Source organism: Lepus europaeus, chromosome 13 (assembly GCF_033115175.1).
Source record: "Lepus europaeus isolate LE1 chromosome 13, mLepTim1.pri, whole genome shotgun sequence".
NCBI classification, from domain to species: Eukaryota; Metazoa; Chordata; class Mammalia; order Lagomorpha; family Leporidae; genus Lepus; species Lepus europaeus.
The window spans coordinates 38547529-38563516 of record NC_084839.1 but is presented as its reverse complement, the minus strand read 5'-3'; positions in this window follow the sequence as shown (position 1 = coordinate 38563516).

Below are 15988 nucleotides of genomic sequence, written 5' to 3'. Positions count from 1 at the left end.
GGATGTATCTTGATCTCATTATGGCAAAGGAACCCTGAAAAAAACAGAAACTGGAAAAATGAAGCCCCCTGGATTATTCTGGGAATCATCTAACTATATGGTGTGATTCCTAACTGAGTAACTCAAGCTGAGAGAAATGTCTTGCTGTGGACTGTCTGAATTTTACAGGTTATTTTATTTGGGAAGGAGGGGCAAGGGTTTGGTGAATCCTGTTGAGCAGGGATCTCTTGAAGGGGCTTTCTATTAAAATATAAGCACTGTGAGTGCTTGGATGTTTTTTGAACTTTTATTTATTTATTTATTTGAAAGGCAGAGAGAGGGAGACAGAGACAGAGACAAGTCCCATCCGCTGGTTCACTTCCCAAATGCCAGCAACAGCCACGGCTGGGCAAGGATGAAGACAGGAGCTGGGAAATCAGTCTGGGTCTCCAACATGTATCATAGGGATTCAGCCACTTGAGCATCATCTGCTGTCTGCCAGGGTGTGCATTAGCGGGAAGCTGGAACCAGAGCAGAGCCAGGACTTAAACCCAAGTAATATGGGATGCAGCCATCCCAAGCAGCAGAAGGCTTGGATTTTTCTCTTTTGGGTTTACTGCTCTGTTCCTAGCACCTAGAAGATCATAGCTCCCCTGTATTACCTGTTGTATTGGTTTCCTGTTGCTGGTGTAATAAATTACAAGCTTATTGGCTTTGAACACCACACATTTATTATTTTCCTGGTCTGGAGGTCACAAGAGATCAAATCCAGGTGCCAGCAGGGTTGCATTCCTTCTGGAGGTCCTGGAGGAGAATGTTTCCTTGCTCCTTTCAGCTTCCAAAGGTGGCCTTGAACCCCTGGCCCCTTCCTCACGTCTATGTAGCCTTTGCTTCCATCCTCACACCTCCTCTCATTGTGGCTCTCCTGCCTCCCTCTTTGTAAGAATTCTCGTGATTACTTCCTGCTCACCAGAATCATCAAGGCTAATTCCCCAACTCAAGGTGCCTAATGACAATTGCCCAGTCCATGTAAGGCAACATGTCCACAGGTCCCAGGATGTGAGCATTCCTGGGGATCAGTCTTCTGTTTGTTGGGCCCCTAAGGCCACCATCAGTGCCACGTCAAGGGAAGATGGCAACTCTGAGTCATAGGCCAGAAACCACAGTGTGGTGAGCAAAGAGCGGCTGAGTTGCAGAGTTAGGAGCAGGTAAAAGCAGAGGAACAGGCTGCAGCCTGGACGGGCTCTGGAGAAGAGGAATCAGCTCCCTTTCTGCAAACAGACTGAAGGAAAGTGATTCCTGGTGAGAGGGCAGAAGGACAAAGTCTGCTACAATAGGAGTATAGGGCTGTCCAGACAACAGATGCTCGGGTTACAGTTCCTTTCCAGCTTGGGGGTTGAGAATTTGAGACAATGTGTAAAGAGCAGTGCCTAGTTTATAGCAGGTGCTCAATTCAATAAGAGTCATCTTTTATTAATACCAGAGGGAGAGAGGTCAGGGGTAATCCAGGGCCTCAGCTGCCTGGGGAGGTGGGTCACACAGCTCTGAGCCCTGGGGAAACAGTAAGACTTGTCATAAGGGAATAAGGTATGAGGCAGGTGTGCAGAGGTAGAGTTTCAAGTGCTTTTTATCTGAACTTCTTCCCACACAAGCTAAGAGGAAGCATCTGGCTGGTTCCTTAATGAAACTTGGAACTCACTGCTGCAGTCAAGAAGGAAATATTTCTGTGGTTTTTCTGTGGGGGAAGAAAGTAATAAATCTTTTCTGTTGTTGAAGGAACACCTTTCAATGGTGGAGCTCCAAGAGGGATATGGGGTTCCTAATGTGTGCATGCTTAGACATTTGTTAGTGTCAGGCCTTTGAGAAGCGTCACATAGAACCTGAGGGCAGGGACGCATTCCAGGAGCAAAGGACGTGCTTGTGAGCTGGTAGTCATGAGCTCAGCAGCAGCCACAGGAGACAGAGCTCTAAGAAACAGATTCAATCAGAAAAGTTGGGTTTTCAGGGTGAGTGTTGGCTCTGGCAAGCCCATGTCTATCTCCCCATGGATTTCCTGCAGAGCCCTTCTCTGTGAAGTAGCATTTGGTAATTGGTATCCACTTGGATCAGTTGCATGTGGTAGAAGAAAAGAACAAGATCTTGCTCTCAAGGGGATCATTCATTCTGCATAAATGCCGTGAATCCTTGCCAAATGCCTAGCACCATTCTGGGTGTAGGGCTTATGGCAGTGACCAAACAAATAATACATATGCATCAGACTGGAACAAGTGGTATAGAGACAAACAAGGTAGACTAAAAGGCTTAAGTGGCAGTGACACAGGCCTAGAGCCTTTGTGGGATCTTGGTGACTTGGATTGGGCTCATCACTCTGCCCTTGAAGCAAAGGCTCATTCCAGGCTGTGTTCACATTGTAGGAACATCTATCAGAGCACATGCAAACAGCATGCAATATTGCTTAGTGAGCACTAGGTTCAGTGTTAGCCTGATTACCTTAGGCAGAGCCCTTACCCACAGCTGCAGCTCCTGGCAGCTCCTTTGTGGACATGTGCCAATCTTGAGCATGCTCCTGCACAAAGTGATGAGAACCAGGAGGAGGACAACAAGGGGGCAGAAGAGTTTTTGGAGGGAAAAAAAAAATCAAACTCCAACCATAATATTGTGGCTGACTTAGGGTTTTCATCTGGGAGGCTAGGGTTGTACAGGTAGCAGCCTAGAGCCTGTGTAGGATCTTGGTGACTTGGGTTGGGCTCATCACTCTGCCCTTGGGGCAAAGGCTCACTCCAAGCTGTGTTCACACAGGCCCCATCTTTACTGAGGTAAGTCAACCCGGTGTAGCTACTCTGCCTAACTCTCGGGAGCACAGATACACACACAGATAAGGTGCAGAGATGCCAAAGCCAGAGCACACAGCAAACAGAAGCACACCAAGACAGCTTTGGTGAAGCAACAGTGCCCTTCTGCTTCATATGCATATGGGCATGATTAGGAGAAATGTCCACTGCACTTTCCAAAACTCTTGCTGAATTTTTTTTTTAATAAAGGTATAACCTTTTAAAGAAGCTTGGCTGCTTCTTTCTAGACAGTGATTGTAATAGATGGAAAGAGATAGGTGGAGGGAGGTTATAAAACAGGTGGTTTTCAGAGGAGGGAGTAAGGCCCTTGCAATACCCTGAATATCCAGGGGAGATAGAACAGAGCTGACACGCCTCTGACTCCCTGCTTCGAGAGCTCCTGGCCCACAGCCTTGTCATAGCAAATAGTAATGTACTGAGGGCCAGGGCATTTCTTTCCTTCCCCTGGGGAGTTTGTGGGTTTCCAAAGTGTTTCTCTGCAGAGCTATCATGAAATCGATGGTATAAAGAGTCTTATGGTGGCCGGCGCTGCGGCTCAATAGGCTAATCCTCCACCTGCGGCAACGGCACCCCAGGTTCTAGTCCCGGTCGGGGCGCTGGTCCTTTCCCGGTTGCTCCTCTTCCAGTCCAGCTCTCTGCTGTGGCCCGGGAGTGCAGTGGAGGATGGCCCAAGTCCTTGGGCCCTGCACCTGCATGGGAGACCAGGAGAAGCACCTGGCTCCTGGCTTCAGATCAGCACAGTGCGCTGGCTGCAGCGGCCATTGGGGGGTGAACTAACGGAAAAAGGAAGACCTTTCTCTCTCTCTCTCTCTCACTGTCTAACTCTGCCTGTCAAAAAAAAGTCTTATGGTAATGACTTGCACTAAATATGAATGCAACATAGATGCCAGCACATGCTAACTAAATACTAGTGCCTACAGAGTTTATGTTAAAAAAAAAAAAAAGTCTTATTAGTTAGAGATGCATACCAAAGTATTTATGAGTGAAATGATGCTGTGTCTGGGACTTGATTTTAAAAACATATTAAGAGGGGCTAGCGTTGTGGCTCAGCGGGTTAAATCCACAGCCTGCAGCACTGGCATCCCAAATGGGCACTGGTGCAAGTCCTTGCTGCTCCACTTCCCATCCAGCTCCCTGCTAATGGCCTGGGAAGCACTGGAGGAACACTGCACCCACGTGGGAGACCCAGAAGAATCTCCTGGCTCCTGGCTTCAGATTGGTCTAGATCCTGCCATTGCAGCCATTTGGGGAGTGAACCAGCAGTTCTCTCTGTCTCTGTCTCTCATCCTAACTTTGCCTTTCAAATAAATAAATAATTCTTTTTTAAAAAAATCAGTAGAGGAAGAATAGTGTGCACAGTTGTAGGAGAGGGGCCACAGATGAAATGAGATTGGCACCTGTGGAACTTGTCCAAGCTGGACTGTGGGCCCGGGGTCGGGGGGGAGTTCATTACCCCATTTTCTCACTTTGTGCTTGAAATTTTTCATGATAAAAAATTAAAAGATGGGCAGGCACTTGGTGTAGTGGTTAAGACCCAGCTTGAAACACCTTTATCCCTTACTGGAATGCCTAGGTTCAAGTCCTGGCTCCCCTCCCTTTCCAGCTTATTGCTAATGTGCACCCTGGGAGGCAGCAGGTGATGGCTCAAGTACTTGGATCCTTGTCACACACATGGGAGACCTAGATTGAGTTCCTAGTTCATAGTTTTGGCCTCTCCCATTGTGAGGCTGTTGTGGGCATTTGGGGAATAAACCAGTAGATGGAAGATCTCTGTCTGCCTCTACCTTTCAAAATAAACATAAACAAGTAAACTTTAAAAAGCTAAAAGAGAGAAAGAGAAAGAAGTTATCAGTGTCTGATCGACTCTTCCCTTTTGATTCTATTGTTACATAATAAAGCAGGGATCTTAATGTGGGGAATTTGATGATGGGAGTTTTTGCAGTGTGACTCCAACAAAGAGAAAAGTTTGATGGATTATTCTGGAGAGTGGAGCAGTCTGGGGTTCCAAGAAAAGTGATGTTGAAATGAATAATGAAGATTTCCTGCTTAGTGATGCAGCCCATGGGCCTCTTGACAAATGTTCTGGGAAATTGTGGAAGGGGACAGTGTCCCCGATGCAGCTTAGCACTTTTAAGACCTGCACTCTCCTTACAGTTTCACTTGGTCCCTCGAGGAAAGCGGTGGGATTTCCTCGTAATGATACTCAGGGCTACAGATGAGACAGTGCAACAGTGGCAGATCGCTCCTGTGCCTGGCTCTCTGCACTTGGCATTCTCAGAGACCAGTGTCTTCCAGGGATCACCTCTGTGGGAGGTGTGTGCAGCAGTCGGGCAGCTTGCAGCCAGTGCCAGCATACTCACTAAGCCCAGCAGGAGGGCTGGAATGCAACACGGGAAGTTCTCTCTTCTCCGGCCCCAGTCCCTGGGCCTGTAGGGTGGGGTGGAAATTGGCCTCTGGGTGGCCACACCCAGCTTTCTATCCACTCTGTCCAGAGACTACATCCTCAACAGCTGCTGTCTGTGTTTGGCTTTCAACTTGGCTGCCTGGACTCAGCTCCCAGGGTCCAGCTTACAGGAGACAACTGTGACACTAGCATTCCAATCATACCTGACCTGAGCCCCCTTCCCAAGGCCCTGCCTGCCACACACATTGGATGCCTTCAATTCATTTCCAGGACAAGTTTATCTCTGGAGGAGGGTCTTTGGTTTGCTGCATGGCTTTGTTCTGGAGTTTCTTCAGAATTATCCAAAAGCTCATCACTTAAATGTGGGAAGAATCAACAACTTTTTTTTTTAGTGGGTTTCAGTGGAATAACGAATAAGATGATGTAGATGTATTGATCTTTTTTTCTTTTTAAAGATTTATTTATTTATTCTGAAAGTCAAATTTATACGGGAGGTGGGCAGAGATATATCTTCCATCTGCTGATTCACTCCCCAGATGGCTGCAACACCTAAACCTGGACCAGGCTGAAGCCAGGAGCCAGGAGCTTCATCCAGGTCTCTCATGTGGGTGGCAGGAACCCTAACACTTGGGTCACCCTCTACTGCTTTTCCCAGGCCATTAGCAGGGAGCTGGATTGGAAGTCGAGCAACAGGGACACAAACCAGTGTCCATATGGGATGCCAGCATTGTGGGTAGTGGCTTTAGCTACTATGCCACAGTGTCAGCACCAGGTTTATTGATCTTATACTGCCTGGACTACTCTGGGTATGAGAACAGAGACTACACAAGGCTTTAGGAAGTACCTTGGCCTTTCTGTGCCATAACTAATTTTACAAATCCATCCATGACATGGGCTATGAATTTTACTATCTCTTTAGGGGTTCATCATCTCTTAAAATCTTTCAAACCATTCAACACAGTCATAGCAGTCCTGGAAATTTCTACCATGGAATATTTCCAAATATAGCTTTTTATAGCAGAATAAGTTATAGTAGTGAAAACTGGAAGCAACTGAATGCACAGCAGTGGGGAAATGTTAAACAAATTATGGTATATCCATGGAAAACCATGTATGTAGCCACAAGAAAAGACAGGAAGGAAGACTATGCAGGGATAGGAAAAATATTAAGTGACACTGAATACAAGAGTGCAACACAAGTATCATTACAATTATATAAAATATTTTTATAACTGGCTTAATATTAGAAGTAAATTTGGGGTCGGCGCCGCGGCTCAATAGGCTAATCCTCCACCTGCGGTGCCAGCACACCTGGTTCTAGTCCCGGTCAGGGCGCCGGATTCTGTCCCAGTTGCCCCTCTTCCAGGCCAGCTCTCTGCTGTGGCCCGGGAAGGCAGTGGAGGATGGCCCCAGTGCTTGGGCCCTGCACCCGCATGGGAGACCAGGAGAAGCACCTGGCTCCTGGCTTCGGATCAGTGCAGTGTGCCGCTGCAGCGCACTGGCTGCAGTGGCTATTGAGGGGTGAACCAACGGAAAAGGAAGACCTTTCTCTCTGTCTCTCTCTCACTGTCCACTCTGCCTGTCAAAAAAAAAAAAAAAAAAAAAAAAAAAGAAGAAGAAGAAGAAGAAGTAAATTTGGAGAAAAGTGGTTGTGGAAAGCGGCAGAAATATGAGTGATGTTTTCTTTTTAAATAGTTTCAGTAACAAACAATTGCTTTCAAAAGAAAAAAATGAGCATTCAAATAGCCCTAACTTGTGGCTGTTTTTCACTTTGGAGAGTAACTGAGAAAAATTAAAAAAAAAAAATACAGGAAGTCACATCAGTGACTGTGAAGTCTTGAGGTCACAAAGTGATTTATTGATAATGAGAGGAGCCAGGTGAAGGGATCTGCAGATAACAGAGAAAACAGGTCAAAGAACACAACTTTTGTGGGAAGTTTTTCATTGTTAAGTATTTAGGAAAAGGAAAAAACTCATGTAAATTCTATACTGAGGCTAAGGATACCTGTGAACCAGAGAGGAGAGAGGAGAGAGAGGAGAGAGAGGAGAGAGAGAGAGAGACAGAGAGAGACAGAGAGAGACAGAGAGAGACAGAGAGAGACAGAGAAATACAGTGCCAAAGAGGCCCCTCGTTAGCAACTATCTTTATTTCTTTGGAATGTTCATTGTCTCAAAAACATTCCTGGTTCATTTTTCTGGCCTAACTTTTCCCTGAAGGAAGGAGTCAAATCATTCATTCCTGATTTTTAAAAATTAATCCTTAAGTTAGTTATCATACCTCTAATATACCAGCATTTGGAGTCACTCAAACAAAACAGCCTTCACATATAGGAGTTACATCCACCTAAGCTAGTCTCCCCTCATAATTTTGCCTCAGACTTGCAAGGGGGAGCTCAGGGTAAAATCTGATCCCTGGCTGCCAAGGCTGTGCACTGATGGAGGGAAGCAGGCTGCCAGCCTGCAGACTGAGAGGGTTTGTGGAGAAGAATCTGTATATCAGAGTTAATCACAGCCAGATTTAAACCTTAGATTGTGGACGGACCATGAAAAAGGCAGATGGATGACTAATGTGTGGTGGCTGAACCCAGATACTTAGATCTTTCATGAGGAAAAAGAAAACCTTAGCATCATCTCTGGGGTGCAGACACTGCGGTAGGTCCAGTGAAAATTACAAGGATTGGGATAGATGTGGCTCCTGCCCACAACCCAGGGCAGTGTACTAGGGGCACAGGATAGAAATACAAATAGACTTCAAGTCAACAAATATACTGTACATATCAAGATACAAGCAACTGTGATATAATTTTTTTTTTGACAGGCAGAGTGGACAGTAGAGAGAGAGACAGAGAGAAAGGTCTTCCTTTTTTTCGTTGGTTCACCCATGTGATATAATTTTTAAAAAGGCAATAAACTTTGTGTTAGGAAACGTTTTTAAATCCCAACTGGTCTCTAATCAAATGTATGATCTTAGACAAGTGTCAAATACTCAATTTCATTTTCTGTAAAATGGGAATGAATAATGTCTATCTCAAAAAGAAGATACAAAGATTGGAAAAGATAATGCAATTGCAATAATGTAGCATAATTTCTGGCATTTAGATTTCACTACTCACTTCCTGAATCTGTTGAACCCATAACATGGACTGTATAAGGCATTGATTCGGAAGCCTGGCTACACATGAAATTTTTTTTAAAAATAAAAAAAAATTAAAAAAGGAAATACTGATACCTCAGTCACAACTCCAAAGAGTCTGAATTAACTGGTATGGAGTGTGGCCTTGGATATTCTCCACAAAAGAAAAAGAAACAGATCCACATTTGTGGTTGGAGTTTTTAATACCCTCTCTCAACATATGATAAAGCAAGTAGACAGAAAAATCCATAAGGATATAGACTGGAACAACATTGTAAAATATTTGAAGTTTTTAATTTAAAAAATTGTATTTATTTATTTGAGAGACAGAATGAGAGAAACAGACAGGGTAGGGTGAGATAGAGTGAGCTCTAATCTAGTGGTTCACTCCCAAAATGCTTGAATTGCCAAGATTGGGCTGAAGCAGAGATCCAGAAACTGAATGTAGATCTCCCATGTAGGTGAGGAACTCACGTATTTAAGCCATCACCACAGCCGCCCAGGGTGTGCACTGGCCAGAAGCTGGAGTGAGCAGCCAGAGTTCTGATCAAACCCATGCACTCTGATGCAGGCATTCCTAACCAGTGGCTTAACTTCTAGGCCAAATGCCCGCTCTAACATTTTTGAAACATTCTATTCAATAACAGCAGAGAACATATTCTTTTTAAGTGGACACAAAAAAATATTTTAGGCCATAAAATAAGCCTTAGTAGATTTTTAAAAGATTCAAATCAGACAAAGTGTGTTCTCTGGTATTAAACTAGATATTAATAACAGAAAAACATCTGAGAAATATCCAATTAATAAAATTATATACTTCTAAATAACCCATGGATAAAAAAAGAAATCAAAAGGAAATTGGAAACTTTTTGTAACTAAATGAAAACACAATATATCAAAACTTCTAAGATTTACTGAAACATATTTGTAGGGAAAGTTACAGAAGTAAGCACATATTAGAATATAAGAGAAGTTTCAAATCAATAACCATATATCCATATTAAGCAACTAGAGAGGCCAGCACTGTGGCATAGTGACTAAAGCCACCGCCTGCAGTGCCAGCATCTCATATGAGCTCTGGTTCGAGTCCCAACTGCTGATCCAGCTCTCTGCTATAGCCTGGGAAAGCAATGGAAGATGGCCAAAGTCCTCTGGCTCCACACCTGCATGGGAGCCCAGAAAGAAGCTCTTGGCTCTTGGCTTTGGATCAGTACAGCTGTGGCCATTGCAGCCATTTGGGGAGTAAACCAACAGATGGAAGACCTCTCTCTCTCACTCTGCCTCTGCCTCTCTGTACTCTGACTTTCAAAAAAAATAAATAAATCTAAGAAAGAAAAGCAACTAAAAAAACAGCAAATTAAATCTAAACTAAATCAAAGAATACAAACAATAAAGTCAGAGGAGAAAGGTAGGTGCTTGGCATTTGGTACAGCAGGTGATATGCTGCTTAGTATGCCTGCATCTCATATCAGAGTGCCTATGTTTGAGTGCCAGCTTCACTAATGATACCAGCTTCTTGCTAATGTATACCTTGGGAGGCAACAGGTGATTGCTCAAGTAGCTGGGTCCATGCCACTAACGTATAAGACCTGGATTGAGTTCCTGGCTCACTCTTGGCTGCAGTTTGCAGGCTGTAGCAGGCCCTTGGGGCATCTCTGTTTTTGTCTTTTGAATAAATAAACAATTTTTTTTAAGATTGAAGAAGAAAAAATGAAACAGAAAGCAAAAACAATAGAGACAAATCAATGAAACTATAATCTCCTTCTTTAATAAGATCAATAAAATTGATAGATCTCTTGCCAAACAAGTCAAAGAGAAAATATATAATACAATTACTAATATTGAGAATGAGAGTAGCAACATTACCATAGATTCTACGATATTAAAAGTATTATAAGGACATATTAATAACAATTTCATGCAAATAAATTTTATCAGCTTAGGAGAAATGGAAAGAAATCTTCCATGGTCACCAATTACCAAAGTATAATCAATATAAAATAGATAATCCAAATAGCTTGATGTTGACTAACAACAGAGTGGGGGGGTCCCAAGAAGGCGGTATGGAAACAGGACAATCCGAGTCATGCGGGGCAAAATATATAGTTAAAAGGGAGAGAAGATACACACCAGAGATAGAGCCGTGGGAAATTTGAGATGGGAAGCCCAGGAGACCAACAGAGACTGGGCAGGTCCAGGTTGAAAGCGCAAATAAGAAAGGGAAGCTATGGCAGCGTGGCAGAGGTGCAGACTGGGGAGGCTGGCTCCAGCCACCAGCAGACCAGGTTAGACCGGAAATTGCGGGTCCACGAAGCTCAAATAGCAGCAGGAGGGGGAGCTTGGCAAACTGTGAAACTCCACACAGGAAAAAAGAGAAGGTATAGAGGAACAAACAGAGAGGTCAGGCATCCCCCTGCCTAGCTCCATTCCCCACCCCCCACCAGACCTGCAGTCCTCTGGGAGAAGCCATATTGTTTGTTTACATTTTTGAACCTTAGCAGGGGACTCCCGCCTTTGCCTCCCATGCACATGCCCATCAATCACAGAGGCCACCTCACCACACCCCTCACCCAGGAACAAGGATCACAACATTTCAGGAGAATTTCTTCCCCACTATGCAAGCTGTACAAGGAGAGGTCCTTAATGTTGAAAACTCGAGCCTGTTCCATCCACCACTGAGAAGCGAGCCGTGCCCCAGTAGGTGGGGCTCCCTGCACCAGAATTCATATCCGCCTACACTATGATTGAGAAGTAAGCTGGGCTCTAGTAGGCAGGGCTGTGTGCTTCCACTTGCAACACACAGACACATAGCAGCTCATAACAGAGGGAAACCTCACCACAAGAAAATCTCCATAGATTAGAGATACAGTTTGTTAAGCAAGGTGATATAACTCTAAACACAAGAGAGACTAACACAGGGGCATCCCACAACTGTGAGGAAAAGGGCAGGTCACGTCAATAGAAGTGAACTAACTCCTCTAACCAAAAAACCAGAGGAAAGGTACGAAGCCCTACAGGAGCCTTAAATTGGGTATCTCCTCCACCTGGAATACTGAACAGAGCACTCAGGCCACATCCAACACACACCTCTTGGAACTCACTAAAAGTACAGTCATCCCACTAAATCACAAAGACGCAAATTAAAGAGAAAAGCAACCAGACAAAAAAAAGAAAAATACATAAATGCAAAACAAACAAAAAAAAGGAAAAGCCCTATGTAAGAATAAGAAAGACACTATGAGCCCCCAAAGGAACACCATAACTTTTCAATAGAAGGTGAGGATGAAGAGATTAAGGATATGCCAGAAACAGAATTAGGAAAGTTAATCATCAGATTACTGAGAAGCAATCAGAAGCAAATTCATGATCTAAATGAAAAGTTCTCCCAAGAAATAGAGATATTAAAGAGAAGTCAGAATGAAATACTAAATAATTCAATAGATCAAATAAAAAATGCAGTGGAAAGCCTTAACAACAGAATAGGTGAGACAGAAGAAAGAATATCAGACCTAAAAGACAAATTTCTGGAACTATTACAGTCAGGACCCACCCCACCCCCCCTCCAAAGAAGAAATTAGAAAACTAAAAAACACAGTTGGAGATTTATAAGACACTATCAAATGACCCAATATACAGATTATAGGAGTTCCAGAAGGCATGGAAAGAGAGAAAGGATTAGAAGGGCTTCTTAAGGAAATAATAACAGAAAACTTCCACAGTCTGGAGAGAGACATCCAAGTACAAGAACTCTGAATAGCCACAACCAGAAAAGATCTTCACCACAACACACTGTAGTAAAATTCTCCACAGCAAAACAAGGAAAAGATCTTAAAATATACATGAGAGAAACACCAAGTCACATTCAGAAGAAGCCCAATTAGACTCACTGTGGACTTCTCATCAGAAACCCTACAGGCAAGGAGAGAATGGTGAGATATATTCCAAGTCTTAAGAGAAAAAAAAAAAAAAACTGTCAACCAAAATACAGTACCCTGCAAAGCTCTCATTTATGAATGAAGTAGAAATAAAAATCTTCCACAACAAACAGAAATTGAAAGAATTTGTAACTACTCATCCAGCCCTACTAAAGATGCTCAAGGATGTGCTACACACAGAAAGACAGAAACAGAAACATCCTTACAAAAGACAATGAATGCAGAAAATGACCCAGTAAAAGTACAAAGGAAACCCAAAATACAAAATTATGACTATTTATGGAAACATGGCAGGGCAAAGTTGGTACTTAACAATAGTCACCCTGAATGTAAACAGTCTCAACTCCCCAGGTAAAAGACACAGACTGGCTGAATGGATTAAAAAAGAAAACTCATCTTTTTGCTGCCTACAAGCAACAAATATTACCAACAAAGATGCATGCAGACTAAAAGTAAAAGGATAAGATAATCCATTCTAACAGAAACCTAAAAAAGAGCTGGTTTATCAATCTTAATATAAAATAGACTTTAACACAAAAATTATTAAAAGAGACAAAGAAGGACACTATATAGTGATTAAAGGATCAATTCAACAGGAAGATGTGACTATTATAAGTATTTGTGCTGAACCCTCCCATGGAAGCCGTTTCTGCAAGCTGGTACTGCATCCCCCTGGAGAAGCCATCTTCTGCTGAGAAGCCACCTCCTACTGAGAAGCCATATACTTCTGGAACCCTGTCTTGACTTCCCTTCCCAAAGACACCCCCTTTTCAGCATGAAGCAACCAGAGCAACCATCGTCCAGTCCCCCCCAACGGATGTTAGGGTCCATTCTTGTTAAGGGAGGGATGTGAAGAGTCAGATGGGTTAACAGGTAGTCAGGGGATCCCAATGGAATTGGGGGTGTAAAATATTTGCTTCCTTCCCCAAAACATTATCTTTAGCAAGAACAAACGGGCTACCCTCCTTCCTTCAGAATCTCCAAATTTACCATGAGAATAGCAAGGGAGCTCTTCCTGAGCTCACAGCTTATTGTGAAAACAAGTTACCTATCCCACTCTTAGCAGGCCAGACAGGATGGAGAATTATAAATGAGGTCTTTTGATGGTTTTTGTCACCACCTGGTAACTGAATTCAAATCTGATTATCATGTTATTTTCCTTCAAAATTGTACTTAAAAACAAAAATGCTACAAGGCTTTTTGGATTCTTTCCTCTCTTGGAAGCCCCCCTCCATGCTGCTTCAGCTGGAGGTCTTTGATTCTAATAAACACTTTTAAATCTCAAAAAAAAGTAAATAAATAAAAAATAAAATAAAATAAAATAAATGTATGTGCGCCTAATTACAGGGCACCTGGCTATCTAGAAGAAATGTTAATGGATTTAAAGGGAGATACAGATTCAACTACAATAGTGATGGGGGACTTCAATACCCCACTTTCAGCAATGGACAGATCAATCAGACAGAAAATCAACAAGGAAACAACAGAGTTAATTGACACTATAGACCAAATAGACTTAGCAGATATCTACTGAGCCTTCGCCCTATAGCCACAGAATACACACTTTTCTCACCAGTGCATGGAACTTTCTCTAGGACTGACCACATGCTAGGCCATAAAGCAAGTCTCAGCCAATTCAAAAATATCAAAATCATATCATGCATCTTCTTGGACCACAATGCAATGAAGCTGGAAATCAGCAACTCAGGAATCTCTAGAACATATGCAAACACATGGAGACTGAACAATATACTCCTGAAAAAACACTGTGTCATAGGATCCAACAGACTATTGGAACCACAGAAGAGTTTGGGAAAGTAGCAGGATATAAGGTCAATACAAAAAGCAACAGCCTTGTATAAACAGACAATGCCAGTGTTGAAAGTGGCAGCTTAACCATCTATGCCCCAGTGCTGGCCTCAGTGCAAAGGTTCATAAGCAAATAGAATCTAATAATATATTAAAAGGATAATACATAATAACCTTATCTCAGAAATTCAAGGTTAGCTTGATATCTGAAATTCATACTAATAGACTAAAAACAAAAAAAACAAAAAAAAAAAAACCATATGAACACACCAGTAGGCAGGAAAGGATTTGACAGAATCCAAGATCCATTTCTTTACAGAAAAGCTTTTAAAAATTTATTTTAGAAGTACAGAGAGAGAGAGAAAGAGAGAGCGAGCGCACGCTCCCATCCTCTGGTTCACTTTCCAAATGCCCCCCAGTGAAGCTGGGAACCCAGAATGCAATCCAGGTCTCCCACTTGGGTGTCAGAAACCCAACTGCTTGAGCCATCACTGCTGCCTCCCAGGATGTACATTAGCTGGAAGCTGAAGCCAAGAACCAGAACCAGGATGTTGGTGTCCCAAGCAGCATTTTAACTGCTATGCCAAACTCTCACCCCCAAGAATCATTTTTTAAAATAATTATTTATTTATTTGAAAGACTGTTACAGAGAGGTAGAGAGAGAGAGAGAGAGAGAGGTCTTCCACCCTATGGTTCACTCCCAAAATGGCCACAACAGCCAAAGCTGGGCCTATCTGAAGCCAGGAGCCAGAGCTTCCTCTGGGTCTCCCACATGGATGCAGGGGCCCAAGGACTTGGGCCATCTTCTACTGCATTCCCAGGCCACAGCAGAGAGCTGGATTGGAAGTAGAGGAGCCAAGACTAAAACCAGCACCAAATGGGATTCTGACTCTGCAGGCGGCGACTTAACCTGCTATGCCACAGTGCCAACCCCAAGTTTCATTTTTGTTTTTGACAGGCAGAGTGGATAGTGAGAGAGAGAGACAGAGAGAAAGGTCTTCCTTTTTGCCATTGGTTCACCCTCCAATGGCCGCTGCAGCCGGCGCATCATGCTGATCCGAAGCCAGGAGCCAGGTGCTTCTCCTGATCTCCCATGCGGGTGCAAGGCCCAAGGACTTGGGCCATCCTCCACTGCCTTCCCGGGCCATAGCAGAGAGCTGGCCTGGAAGAGGGGCAACCGGGATAGAATCTGGCGCCCCAACTGGGACTAGAACCCGGTGTGCCAGCGCCGCAAGGCAGAGGATTAGCCTGTTAAACCACGGCGCCAGCCTCCAAGTTTCATTTTTGATTTAAAAAAGAAATAAAGAGGGGCCGACACTGTGGCATAATAGGTTAAGCCTCCACCTGTGGTCCAAGCGTCTCATATGGGCACCAGTTTGAGTCCCAGCTGCTCCATTTCCAATTTGCTCCACTTCCAAGCTGCTCCCTGCTAATGACTTGGGAAAGCAATGGAAGTTGGCCCAAGTGCTTGGGTCTCTGCACCCACACGGGAGACCCAGAAGAAGCTCCTGGCTCCTGGCTTTGGATTGGCCCAACTCTAGCCATGTGGCCATTTGGGGAGTGAACCAGCGGATGGAAGACCTCTCTCTCTTGTCTCTCCTTTCTGTAACTCTGCCTCTTAAATAAATAAATCAATCTTTGAAAAAAAAAAAAAAACTCTGAATGAAGTAGGAAACTTCTTCCATATGAGAGAGGGCATCTATAAAAAACCTAAGGCTAACATACTTAATGGAAAAGACTAAATGCTCTTTCTCTAATACCATGAACAAAGTTAAGGTTTGTCTACTGGCAGTATTTTCATTCATTATTGTACTATTTCTAAGCAGTGAAATAACACAAGAAAAAAAATATAAAATGAATTAATTCAGATTGGACA